Raw genomic sequence first — 13,130 nt, 5'->3', positions numbered from 1 at the left:
GCAGCTTTGATTAGATTGCACACGATTAGAGGATAACTACAAATATGTTTGTAACTCTGTGCCTAACACAAAACAAGAATCCTGGAAAACAAACTTGTTCAAACAGGAGAGACTGAATTAATTCCATGCAAATACTCAAATCTTCTCCCCACTAACAGTCACCTGCAATTCTAACCGACATTACAGTAGTTTGTAAACAGAAAACAATCAGCGTTTTGAATGATGGCTACACTGATATGAATAGGCAAAGTGTCAACATTTATTATGAACCTTCTCTTTACAGACACAGAGAGCACTGAGAGAAGTTTTGGACCCCAACATTAGGATTTTATTTTATTCAGATTACACACACCCTTTAAATATGCACTTCTGCTTTGAAACACAATCTGAAATAGGGTTCCATGTTTATTGTGTTCTCAAAGATTTCAAGATGAAATGTGCTCCTTTTATAATTTGTATATCTTTTCTAAACATAAACCTTACAAATTCAACTTTGGATCTGGGAGTCAAGCTAGGTTGCTTCCATCTCACTCAGTCACCAGCATTAAAGGTTCCAAATCATGACATTTCACCTAAGCAATACCAAAGTCTTTAAATTATGCCCGCTCAATGAAATCTGTGAAACCTTAATGGGTTCAATAGGTTTGAACAGGTGTAACTGTTTGGCTCTGTAATTACAACTCAAGAAATAATTCTCAAGAAGAAATATAATCCATCTCACTTTGTTAGCACAACAGAACTAATACAGCTAACACGATTAAAATATTATACAAATATACAAAGGCCCTGATTCAAAGAACATGCATAACGTTAATCATGTCTAGCCGCAGTAAAGTCAAATTGCCTATTCATGTACTTAAAGTTATGTACATGATTAGACCAGAATTCAGCAAGATATTTAAGTCACAGAACTCAATAAATCCAGCTAAACAGACACAGGCCATGTCATTAAGAAATTGAGTAGTATTTCAAAGCATGTTAACTTAGCTAACACTTTGTAAGGGACCGGGGCAAGGGTGGTCTGGGCTAGCAGTCACAGCTGGGCTGAGGTCTGCCCATCAAGTACAGTAGTCACCAGGCAGGAGTTGAAGGAATTGCAAGAGCCAGTTTCCACAAGGAAGAGTCAAGGTCAGAGACTGGAGATCAGAGGCAGTACCAGGCTAGGATCGAGAGGCAGTAGTCAGAGTCAAAGTTAGGCTGGAGTCGGAGACTGGAGACCATGAGATCAAGCAAAGTCTGGCACTGCAGCAGGCCGAAGTCTATGTGGCTGCCCAGACAGCTTCCCGGGGAAAACCCTTAAATTAAAAAGATGTTTGGCCAATCAAGAGGACCACAGGGTACTGTCACTCTGGATTTCTTGGGCGGTACTTCCTGAGGTGCCTGCTATCCATAGTGCTCCCTGGCTGTGCCTCTGCATGGCCTTCCAGTGGCATTGTGGGAATACAGCTGTCCCAGGCTCTCCAGTCCTGGGTTCCAATTCTTGGATCCTTACACACCCTTTTAAACATGGCTTTGTACAGAGTATGTGCAAAAAATAGTGATTAAAAATAGTAATTAAGACATGCACGTTAACTGACTTTAAACATCACTCCTTTTCTGAGTGTGGCCATGGTCAAAGTGAGAAAATTTCATTTTCATATTCTCAGAAATAAACCTATATTAAGATGGAGTTACTGTTGAGAGTCCTTATCAGGGTAAAGAAGAATACAGAAATGTTGTAATTTTCCCAAAACTCAAGCATTACAAACCCAGGAAATTCAGAGTTAAAAGTTAAACTTAAGTCCAAAAATATATAGTTAAGGCACCCAAATAACCTTAACTCTGTCCGGTAGTGACCCAAGCAATAATCATATGATTATTACAGTATTTTAGCATTTGTGGTCACAGATTAGATTAAACTGATTTTTAAAGATGGATTTTCTCCCTTCACCCCATGAACAGTAAACATGAAACTCATGCGATTATGTGATATTTCTAATGATTTGAAGATACGTAGTATAAGCCTTATGCCATTTTTAAAATGTTAACTTTAAGGGGCAGATGCTCTGCTCTGTCTGATTTATGCAATTCTGGAGCAGCAAAACATAGCCACAGAATATTGGCCAGTTAAATTGGGTTAACGGTTGTTTTGCGTCACCAGAGCAGTTCAAAGCAGCCAAAGCGCAGACCCTAGTTTCTCCTTCCTGTGCCCCAAATTCTCCTACACACCCACATCCCTCTACCTCAGGGGTTCCCAAAAACTTGGTTCGCGGCTTGTTCAGGGTAAGCCCCTGGCGGGCCACAAGACGCTTTTGTTTACCTGAGTGTCTGCAGGTACAGCCGCTGCCCACAGCTCCCACTGGCCAGGAACGGTGAACCGCAGCCACTAGGAGCTGCGAGCGGCCGTACCTGTGGACGCTCAGGTAAACAAAGAATCTTGCGGCCCGCCAGGGGCTTACCCTGAACAAGCCACAAACCAAGTTTGAGAACCTCTGCTCTAGTTCTCCCCTTCCTCTTGCCCTCCCCCTTGATTAGGATATTAATTCATAATACGAACACTGACACAAATATAAAAAGATACCCAGTTATTTAGTTTCAAAATTAGTTGTCGCACATATGCCTTCTTTTAAAAATGTGAATCTCTGAAAGATTTTTGACTCTGCTATGCATCTGGAAAATCAGACTTAAGAGTTCCTATAGGCTCAGTCTATCAAATAAGAATACATTTTTAATACAGGTCTACAAAAGCCATCCAATCTATTAAATCTAAGTAAAAAAATAACATGCCTAAATTCTCACATCATAAGATGAGAATTTACAGGCAACACACAATGGGAAAACTAATGCAAAATAATCCAAGATGAAAATGGCTCTCTTAAGCCTACAAAAATCAGAGTCTGATCTGTGTTTGCATCCTATTATATCACCCTGATGCACCTAAGCATTGCAGATCACACAATTCTAACTGGGAACAAGGAAGGTAGTTTGTTTTTTTGATATGGTGAGAATGCATACGTATTGCAATACTTAATCCGTTAATATCTGTGAAGGATAAGTGGTGGCACTATTATTATTCAACTGTGCTTCAATACTTAATTAAAATAGCTAAAGATGCAATTTCAGCTTTAACCAACTTTTCTGTGTATGGTCTCAAACTGAATATACATGTTTGTGTAAGTATACACATTTTATAAAAATTCTAGATTGCTGTAGCATAAAATGGCTCCTTGCAGTGTTGTGTAATGGAGAACAGCACAAAATGGCCACCCTACTGACAAAGTGACTGAGCTTTGCATTATACAGTCTACTTGAACAGTTAACTGAAACAGTCAACTGAAACAGTCCAAAATGACTACAGTTGTAAAATCTGTACTTCATTTAATAAAAATGAAGTATCAATTTATTCAAATCCTTTTCTCAAAATGCATCTAAAAAGGAAACATGGTTTCTGCTTTTTCAAATCCCAGTCCATTTACAGCAGGTTAGCTATGTTCAGTTCTCAGTGTTAACAAAAGATAATTATATCAAATTAGCCTGAGTACAAAAAACACATTCAGAAGGAATGTACTCATATTTAGCCAACTAATTTATTAAACTTTCATATGACCTTATATATTTGTGCCTGGAAGACACAATAGTCGATGTAAGTCATTGGCACCTTTCTATTAATTTACAGAATGTATGACTCAAAATAAAACATTTCGCAGCTGGACAGGACACTGGTATATATTTTTTAAGACCTACCTCATTAAACATAAATTAATGTAAAGGAGAATTACACTAATATGAACCAAGGAAATAGTTTCTGGATTTTTCCACAATTCCATATTTAACACCTAATATTCGTGTTTAATACTAATAAATACATGTGGTCCAGACAGAAGATCAAAGTAATCAGTATTTTAAAAAAACTGAGTCAACGGCTCATAATTACATAATTACAATTTTAAAAACAACTCACTCAAAACAAAACAACAACAAAAATCAGTACTTCAGTGGTGCTAAACAAGTGACAAAGCAAGAGTGCGTGCGCTAGAATCAAGCATCTTTTTAAAAAGTTACATTCTCTAGTACAGTAGAAAAGTTTTCAAATAGGATATCAATTGTATTCATCACACACTAGTTTTGCTCTTTGTCTTTCAATGGCTAGAAGCAAATACTCTGGATATTTAGAAAACAAAATACTTACAGTAGTTTTACTAATTACTAGCATCCTGTTCATTAACACACACACGATTATCTTATGTGATACTTTTTGAACTTTATAAAATGATATGCTTGTACATATTATGAATTAAGAAGACTAAAATAGTGCATTGCTGAAGTTCCTCTTAATTTCTGTTTAGGATGCTACAACCATACTGCACTAAAAGAGAGCCAAGATGGACTGTACATTTTTTGGTGAGGAGGGGACTTTGTAACATACTAGAGATGTTCATGAGTTTACGTTTTGAAGTACAAATATTGGTGTTAGGATTTTGAGGCCCTCTCAGTAATATTACAGTCACACTTGCACTCTAGAAAGCTAGTGAATTGCCTCTGTCATGCTTTTTGGTCCAGTTCTATTTTTGTCATTTAAAAATCAAATGTTTATGCATTCTCTGCAACACATCTTTATATCAGTGCATCATTTCATGGTCAGTTTATGAGGACTGAGGTTGAACCATTTCTAGAGAATATAAAACAATGTTCCAATGCTTCCAGAAAATAAGAGATTTTATTTAAGGCCAAACTTAAATTTCCCTGCTTCCATTGTCAGAAAAGAAAAACTAAGACATTTGCAGACATTCAAACACGGTCACATCAAGGCTTGCAAGAAAGTTCAATATATCCGGATCATAGCACAACGTAAAGTTTATCAAGTAGATACATGGAGTTGGCTGTGCACAAACAGTAGTTCTTTGTAATTGAAAAAAAGAATCAAGGCCCACATTTCGCAATGGTCTCCATGTGGGTTAACTACCATGCCTCAATAATCACAAGGAAAGTTTAAGTACCAAAAATTTCAGTCATGAAGTGTCATGTCAGCCAATTCAAATCTGAACAGTTATTTAAAAGATAAAACACTCCATTAGTTGCCCAACAAGGACTACATGCAAACTTCAGGCACTTAACTACCACATGTTTCTCTTTAATGGTGCCAAGGAAAACTATGAGCTACAAGGGGATTTAAATACGCTCTCAGGCAAGGTGGCTTTCACAAAGCAGAAGTGTTTTGGACCATTGCTTTGGAAGATATACTCCTGCTACAGAGTGGACACCATTTCTTACACTCAGATTGTAAACTTTCTGGGGTAGGGATAGCCTTTTGGTTGCCTGTTTGTACAGTGCTTAGCACAGCGTCCAAGACTGAAGATGGATGACTGGGCAACAAAATGGCAGATGAAATTCAGTGCTGACAAATGCAAAGTATTGCACATTTCAAAACATAATCCCAACTATACATACAAAATGTGTTCTAAATTAGCGGTTAGCATTCAAGAAAGAGACCCTGGAGTCATGGAAAGTTCTCTGAAAACATCCAGTCAATGTGCTGCGGCAGTCAAAAAAGCGAACAATGTTAGGAACGGGATAGATAACAAGACAGAAACTATAATGCCTCTATCAAAATCCATGGTATGCCACATCTTGAATACTGTGTGCAGATCTAGTCCCTCCATCTCTAAAAAGACATATTGGAAAAAAGGTACAGAGAAGAGTAACAAAAATGATTGGGGTACAGAACAGCTCCCGTATGAGGCGAGATTAAAAAGACTGACTTTTCAGCTTGGAAAAGAAATAAATAAGGGGAGATATGATAGAGATCTATAAAATCTCCACTTGTGGGGAAAAGGAGTAAGAAAATATTATTTACTTTTTCACGTAACACAAGAAATAGGGGTCACCCAATGAAATTAATATGCAGCAGGTTTAAAACAAACAAAAGGAAAAATGTCTTCACACAACACGCAATCAATCTATAGAACAGGGGATGCTGTGAAGGTCAAAACTATAACAGGGTTAAAAAAAGAACTAGATAAATTCATGCAGGATAGGTCCATCAACGGCTGTTAGCTAGGATAGGCAGGGACACAACACCATGCTCTGAGTGTCCCCCAGCCTCTGCTTGAAAGAAGCTGAGGGTGGATCACTTGATGATTGCCTGTTCTGTTCATTCCCTCTGAAGCACCTGGCATTGACCACTGTCAGAACACAGCATACTGGGCTAGATGGACCATTGATTTGACCCCAGTATAGCCATTTGTATGAAGCTTATATATATATATATATATAAAATTTCACTTGTGCTAAATACCTAATGTACTATCAATTGCTGTGTAAATTGAGAAAAGCTGGTAGGCAGCCTCACAAGAGGATGCCAAGTTCAAAGAGGCATGGAAAATCCATTGTCACACACAGAGCCATAATTATATATACTTGGATATTTATAACACATTCTTCTACAGACTACAAATAAAAAAGACTAAGGTAAAAAACTTTCCTCATCAATGCACTACAACCCCCCTCTGACATAGGAGGTGGCAGCTGTTTAAACGAGCACATAAAAGCTTTATTACCAGCAAAGTTTTTCAAAATGTTAGATCCAACAATACCTTTTACAAATATTCTCCCCTGGCCACTTTCACCAATTTTTTTTTAAATGGAAAAAACCTGTTTTTTCCATCTCACAGCTCATTTTCTCTTTTTAGATTTTTAGGGAAGTTGTAATATTGAATTTGTGACATCATAGTAACTTCAACAACAAAATGATTTTATAAACACAAGACTGGAGGACAAAACAGAATTATTAGGTGGGTGATAAATGGAGAAATCTTATTAAAACCACAAACTATTTTCAATAATAGTGAATTATTGGCATGGTACTTTTTTGTACACATATGCCTTATTAAGTTTCATAGTGTAAAATATCCTTAAGACTTTTGTCATAGCAGTTCCTATTGATTAGTAAGCACAGTAGTAAATCTAATTACTAACTTTTCATATAGAAAAACTGGCCTTGGGAAATGGTTAAGTATACTTTTTAAAAAATTAAAAAAAAAAAAAAAAGATTTAGCATGTTGTATAACAACTGCTCTCTCTATTTTAGATTAGCCTATACTTCTCTGTAACAGAGGAAAAAACATTTTAAAGAAAAGATACCACATTGAAAAGACTATTCCGTTTTTTTAAATCTTTTTTCTCAAATACAATTATTAATGAAAAAATAATTTTCAGTTTGTTTTGTTTTACATGTTTAAATTACAGTAGCTTTGATGAACTAAGAAATAAATTCCCCTCCCACTTTTTTTTTTTTTAATAAAGTTTCTTCAACAATTTTCAATCCTAAAAATGAAAACAGCCAGCCTGAATACTTGGCTAGTAGCATCATCCCATACCAAGTGGGAAACAGACATTTCAGTGTGAGTGAGTGCTTCCAAGCTTTTGGTGGCTGGAAACATTACAAAGAGGGCCTTCCAACAGGGAAATTAACACACTGCAGTTGATGTTTAACATCTAAGTATGTGAAATGGACACAACTTAATAGTAGAAGGAACTGGCAAACACTGAAGATTAAATGTGGAAGCCACAAATGATTGGATATGTGCAAGTCTACAGGACTAATATTTCAATGAAAACCATTTAGATGGTTCAGATATGAGAAATTAAGAGGTCCAAATAGCATAACTTCTGATGAGGTTTTCCCCCACGGCAGTGGTTTTCAACCTGTTGTCTGCTGATCCCTGTGAGTCCACAGATTATGTCTAAGGGGTCCACAAAAGGCTGTTGTTCCCATAAAACAGTGGTTGTCAACCTGTGGTCTGCGAAATGAAAAAAGTTTGAAAGCCAATGTCCTTTATAATTCAAGAGACCCACGTTAAATTAGTGTTCACAGCAACACATGAAACAGTTCAAAATACCACAATAGGGACTTCTTCAGTATCTCTAGCTAGTCCCCTTTAAACAACATATTTGTTACACTGTTTAAAGCAAATGAGTTTCTATTAAAGCGGTAATTCTTCTTCGCAAAAAACACAGATAAGCGCAATTTGGTCTGAGCTTCAGGGTCTCCCAACTTTATAAAACAAAACAAAACTGACTTATTTGTAATGACTGTACCAACACACACAAAATGATGTTTCCGTATACAGTATTAATATTAGTGTGTGTCTATGACAAACTAGTTGCAATTCCAAAGGAGTAACATCTGATACCATTTTTCCTGATCCATGAGTACATAAAAAAAGATTTGATATTTACAACACGTATAAGAATCATAAGGTTTTCAAATGTAAAAAATATTGCCATGACCAGCAAGATTAAAAAAAAAAAAAAAGAATTGTGAAACTTAAATAACTGTATAAAGCACTATCCAAATGTCAACAAACAAATCCTTACAACGTCCTTGTAAACTATTATCATTCCCATCTGTAAAATGGGTAAACTGACAGAAGTTACATTACGTACCCAAGATCACACAAGTAGCAGAACTGAATTTAGAACTAGAGAATTCCTGATCCTCAATCTGATGCTCTTTTTATATACACATAAAACCATATACTAGAAATTCTTGGATTAGATAAAGTAATGCTTATTGTTTACATTCTGATCAATTTTATTTTTAAATTTATTTATTTAGCTGGCGCTATATCTTACTGAGACCAGCAAAATTTAAGCAAGTATTATTAACTACATTCTCCAACCATCCCTGGCAGAATCTAAATATCTATCAAGTATTAACTTCTGTGGAAGTTTTATTTGAAACAGTTAGGTTATTTTACATATGATACCAAAGATGTATTTAAATTTATGGAATAATTCAAAATATGTTGTCAACAAAGGGAAGTTGTACTGTACTACTGTTGCATGCAGTAATTCAGTTGAAAGTACATAGTTCATAAAAATGCTATGCTTACTTACATTTACTTGAGGATATTGACCAATTATATATTTACTTTTATGTATTGTCTGATTACTGACAATTATAGACAGACTTAATTATGATGTCTAGACACACAAGCGTTGTTTGTCTGGGGCTGCATGAAGGTAGCAATTTTAAGCTTGACAGCCTCTCCCCCACCATTGTAGTGTGCAATGTTTATGTTCCCCTCCTCCATTTTAACCTACATCTTTACACTTGAAGAATGTTTTCAAACAAGTCACATGAGCAGTACAATAGGATGAAAATTATGCAATACCAGAGCCAATGGCAATATCTTTACTAGAATATCTGACAGGCACTAAGAAAGTAATCGGGAAGAAATATACCAACTAGGAGAAATAAAGAATGAAGACAACTGCAATACTTTTAACATGCTTGCCATGTCTCAACTAAATGTACCAAGTACAAAATTACATCATATTTTTGGACATATGAGTTAAAAAGATTAATTCTAAAACTTGGAACCCTGTGCTTTATGTATGAAGGCTATGGCTCAATTTTACTGCCCAGCAGTTTGTTCTGTATCACATTTGTTCTACGTGGGCCTCACTGAAACTTGAGGCAGAGATTCTGTTCTTTGTTCAGTTCACCTAAACTACTGTACAATAGCTATGGTGCAACTTAAATAATACATAGCTATGGCAACTTTCCCATTTCAATGTGGAAATGCCCTCATTTTTATTAAGTTAACCTCTGCTACAAAAATATTTTCAAAAGCCGTATTTGTGGTAACACATATTAAGGTATTAAGGAGTTTAACAATAGGAATGATTTTCTCCTGGACACTTCACAGATCAGTAAGACATCAAGGACCTTGTTTATGGCATTTATAAATGCATCAACACTTGCATGCATAATAATATTACCAGATCAGAAATGAGCCTGGAAACACTTGCTTTTGAGACCTTGCTCATCTTGACCCATCACTGACCTCCCACAGCCACCTTCACTAATTACTGTCATCCCCCCAGGTTATTCCCCACAAGCCCTCTTCTTAGCTCAAGGTGCAGGAAAACTTCTTCTCAGGTCCCATGCATAAGGGCAAGGGCAGGAATCTGTGGCAGTAGCTTCCAGTCCCCTGCGCCCAGCAGGAGCCAGAGGCATCTGCTTGTTGCTCCCTAAATAGTAATGGCCTCAGGGAGTCAGTGCTGAGCCCCAGCTACGCCACGCCCCGCCCATCTGGCACCTACCTGTGGTCCACGACAGCCCTTGCAGAGAAGCTCCCGTACCTGTGAGGAAGAAGGAAGCGCCCTTATTACCCACTCTCCACCTGCAGCAACCTCAGCGCAGGATAGAGCAACGCGCATGCGCGGAGGAGGCTGCACTGGAGCTCAGTCACGTGCTCCCATGCAGTCCGCCCGTTTGCATCGCTGCGGCTCCGACGCATGCGCGCTGCGCAGGTACCGCGGCGCGGGGCAGGGTTCGCGACAAAATGCGGCCGCTGTCGGGACAAAACAAGCCCGCTGTCGCAGCCCGGGCTGTACCTGTGTCCGTGAATCCCGCCGCAGCCTCAGCGCTCGCGCTGCCGTCTCTCGCCGCTTCCGCCGCAGATTCAAAAACAGAACCCTGTACAGCCGCCTTCCCCCAGCTGCACGCGCCGGGCCGTTATGCAAATGAGCCCCACATCCCCGCCCTCTGATCACTGGCCACGCCCCTCCGTGGGATCGGCTGTGGGGGCTGTTTCATAGCTGGCCAATCCGAACGCCAGCCATCTTGGTGGCATGCAAATCAGCCACAGTATTATTTAAATGAGCGTGTGGCTCCGCCCCCTCTCGGGTGGCCGCGGAAGGTTACTGATGGTGAAGTGCAAGATCTGGCCGGGATTTAAGGTGGAACGCGGCAGCACGCGGCGCGGGTTGAGGCTGGCTGTTCACTGTAGGGAGAAGTCCAGTCTGGCAAAGGGGTTCCCCAGTGCAGCTCTGGGGCTGTGGTACAGGTGCCCCTGCCTGGGGGGCTATGGGGAGTGTCTCGGGGGACAGGAGGTGTCATGGCTATCAAGGGTGGGGGCAGGGGGCTATAGTTGTGGGTGGGCAGGGAAAGGGGTGTAGAGTTGGGGTGAGGGGGTGCAGAGTCAGGCTAGGGGTGGGCAGAGAGAGGGGGGCTAGAGTCAAGTGGGGGGCACAGAGTTGGGGTGGGCATCAGGGCTATGCCTGGCAGAGGTAAGGGGGGTGTTGGGCAGGAGAGCAGAGCAGCTCTGCCAGCATGAGCAGGAAGCATTAGTTCTGTGTCTCAGGGCTTGGCTACACTGGTGCTTTACAGCGCTGCAACTTTCTCACCCCTGAGCACAGCAAGTTACAGCGCTGTAAAGCACCAGTGTAAACAGTGCCCCAGCACTGGGATCGTGGCTCCCAGCGCTATAAGCTAATCCCCACGGGGAGGTGGAGTACCTGCAGCGCTGGGAGAGCTTTCTCCCAGCACTGGCGCCGCGACCACACTCGCACTTCAAAGCGCTGCCGCGGGAGCGCTGTACAGCTCTAAGTGTAGCCATACCCTCGGAGCAGCAGTGGCCCCCAAAGAGTCACTTGTCCCTTTCCTCCTGAAGCATGCAGTGTGCTCAACAGACAGTATAGTAGCTCTCCTAGCTACATTCCTACTTCAGGGCAGGAGCTACCGCTCCTGCCTTGTACAGCACTGAGCACATTGTTACTGCATAACAAACAGCAGCAAGATTAAGTGATTTATGCAGGGTCACATAGCAAATCACTGGCAACCTGAAGCAGAAACTACAGCCTGGAGTGCCTGTATTTATCCTCCTCCTGACACATCCCATCCCTCCTCTCTCTATCTTGATGCCTTTTACATACTCTGCCCATACTAGGGATCCTTCCTGACTTACATGATTAGAAGTCTGAAGTTATATTACCATCAAACAAAAAACAGTACCTAATGCAGATTTTTGAAATGTGAAGTGTCGTACATATGCTGAGCATTACTATGGTGAACTAGAGTATGTTTTGCAATCACTAAAGTTTTCTGTTTTTCTTAGTATCTAATATTTTTCTTATCAAATACATACAATACTGGACCAATGCAGAAATATGGCCTGTTTTACTATAGGTAAGAGAAAGTAAGTTCCCATTCCAGTTTGAATGGAAATGGTATTTAAATGAGTAGCTATGCTATAAACACAGTACTAACATCTGTGTCTTCAGTCAAATACAGAATATACTGACCAAAATTCTCTTCCTTGGCAGGGCAGCAACATCTATTTGGTTATATAACCCACATGTTTTATAATGTGGCATCGAATTTTTATTTTTATTTTACACATATACACCTCCACAAGGGAGAGAAGCCATAGGGAGGACATGTGGATTTTAGTTGAATCAGCTGGCTTTGTTCATGTGCAAAGGGTAGGGCAACAGAGGTCTAAAAATATCCATAAATAGGACATGGCAGTTTCTGAAGCTGTATAATAAGTTTTCATTTAGGGAAAGCATTATTTCAGTTTCCAAACATTCACATTTGAGAGTTGAGACAATCAGAGCTCTGGGGGAAGGAGTCTGAGGGAGGTTTTTTAAAGTAAGTAGTTAAAGACAGCCTGATGGATTCAGTGGCTGAGTAAGACAAGATTAAGAGAGGAATCTGCTGTGACAGCTGGATCCTCATACCTGTACCACCTTGTGTGACCCACTGTGGTTTATAGACAGAGGGAGAGCTAGGAGGAGAACATGTCGCCCTTAGAGATTACCCTGCCTGCAGAACATCTATGTATCTATTCTAATGGCTTTAAACTGGGCCACCACGGGCTTCTCTTGTGGCCATAGCGTCCTCAGCAATGATTGGGGGCTGGGGAGACAAAGCAGTGGCCCCTCCCCCAGGATTCCCAGCAGGGGCTGTGCCTTGCACTCCTCTGGAAACACAAACACTGGAGGAGCAGGCAGCCAGTGTGTTCCCCGCCTTCCCAGAGGCAGTGGGGTCAGACAGACTTCAGCCCTGGGGTGGCAGGCAGCAGGTTCTAGCTATAAGGATTTGGACTTTGGTCCCTGGCCACATGGCTTCAGACTTCAGCCCACAGGCTCAATAGGTTCCCTCTGCCTTCCCGCCCCCATTCAGTGTTTACTTTGTCCTCAGGCTTCCTGGGGCTGAGTAAATCTGCTGTGAGAAGCGGTTTGTTAACATCACTACATTTTGTCCCAGTTAAAGTGAAAACAGGGCAGACCTAGTGAGGAAAAGGCTTGTAAATTCTTGCCCATGGGGAAAGGATAGTGCCCTAAAGAGAGCCTTATAG

At 40.2% G+C, this 13,130-nt stretch overlaps 1 protein-coding gene across 4 annotated transcripts in view; it reads right to left on the bottom strand.

Moving 5' to 3' along the window:
- LOC123345783 (activating transcription factor 7 interacting protein) overlaps window positions 1-10,489 on the bottom strand; it is a 170,501-nt gene extending 160,012 nt beyond the window's left edge. The window contains exons 1-2 of one of the 4 annotated variants that reach the window (XM_044982859.1): window positions 10,384-10,489; window positions 10,090-10,128 (exon numbers count right to left, since the gene is read on the bottom strand). The gene's annotated coding sequence lies outside the window, so the exon portion shown is untranslated. Of the gene's footprint in view, window positions 1-9,765; window positions 9,898-10,089; window positions 10,228-10,383 lie in introns of those variants that run through there. The other 3 variants (XM_044982881.1, XM_044982866.1, XM_044982888.1) reach the window with 3 other exon arrangements.
- Window positions 10,490-13,130: the final 2,641 nt, after the last annotated feature.

This window comes from Mauremys mutica, chromosome 1 (genome assembly GCF_020497125.1).
Source record: "Mauremys mutica isolate MM-2020 ecotype Southern chromosome 1, ASM2049712v1, whole genome shotgun sequence".
NCBI lineage: Eukaryota > Metazoa > Chordata > Testudines > Geoemydidae > Mauremys > Mauremys mutica.
Note: the sequence above shows the minus strand (reverse complement) of the source record. Positions and strands in the feature narration are given on the sequence as shown.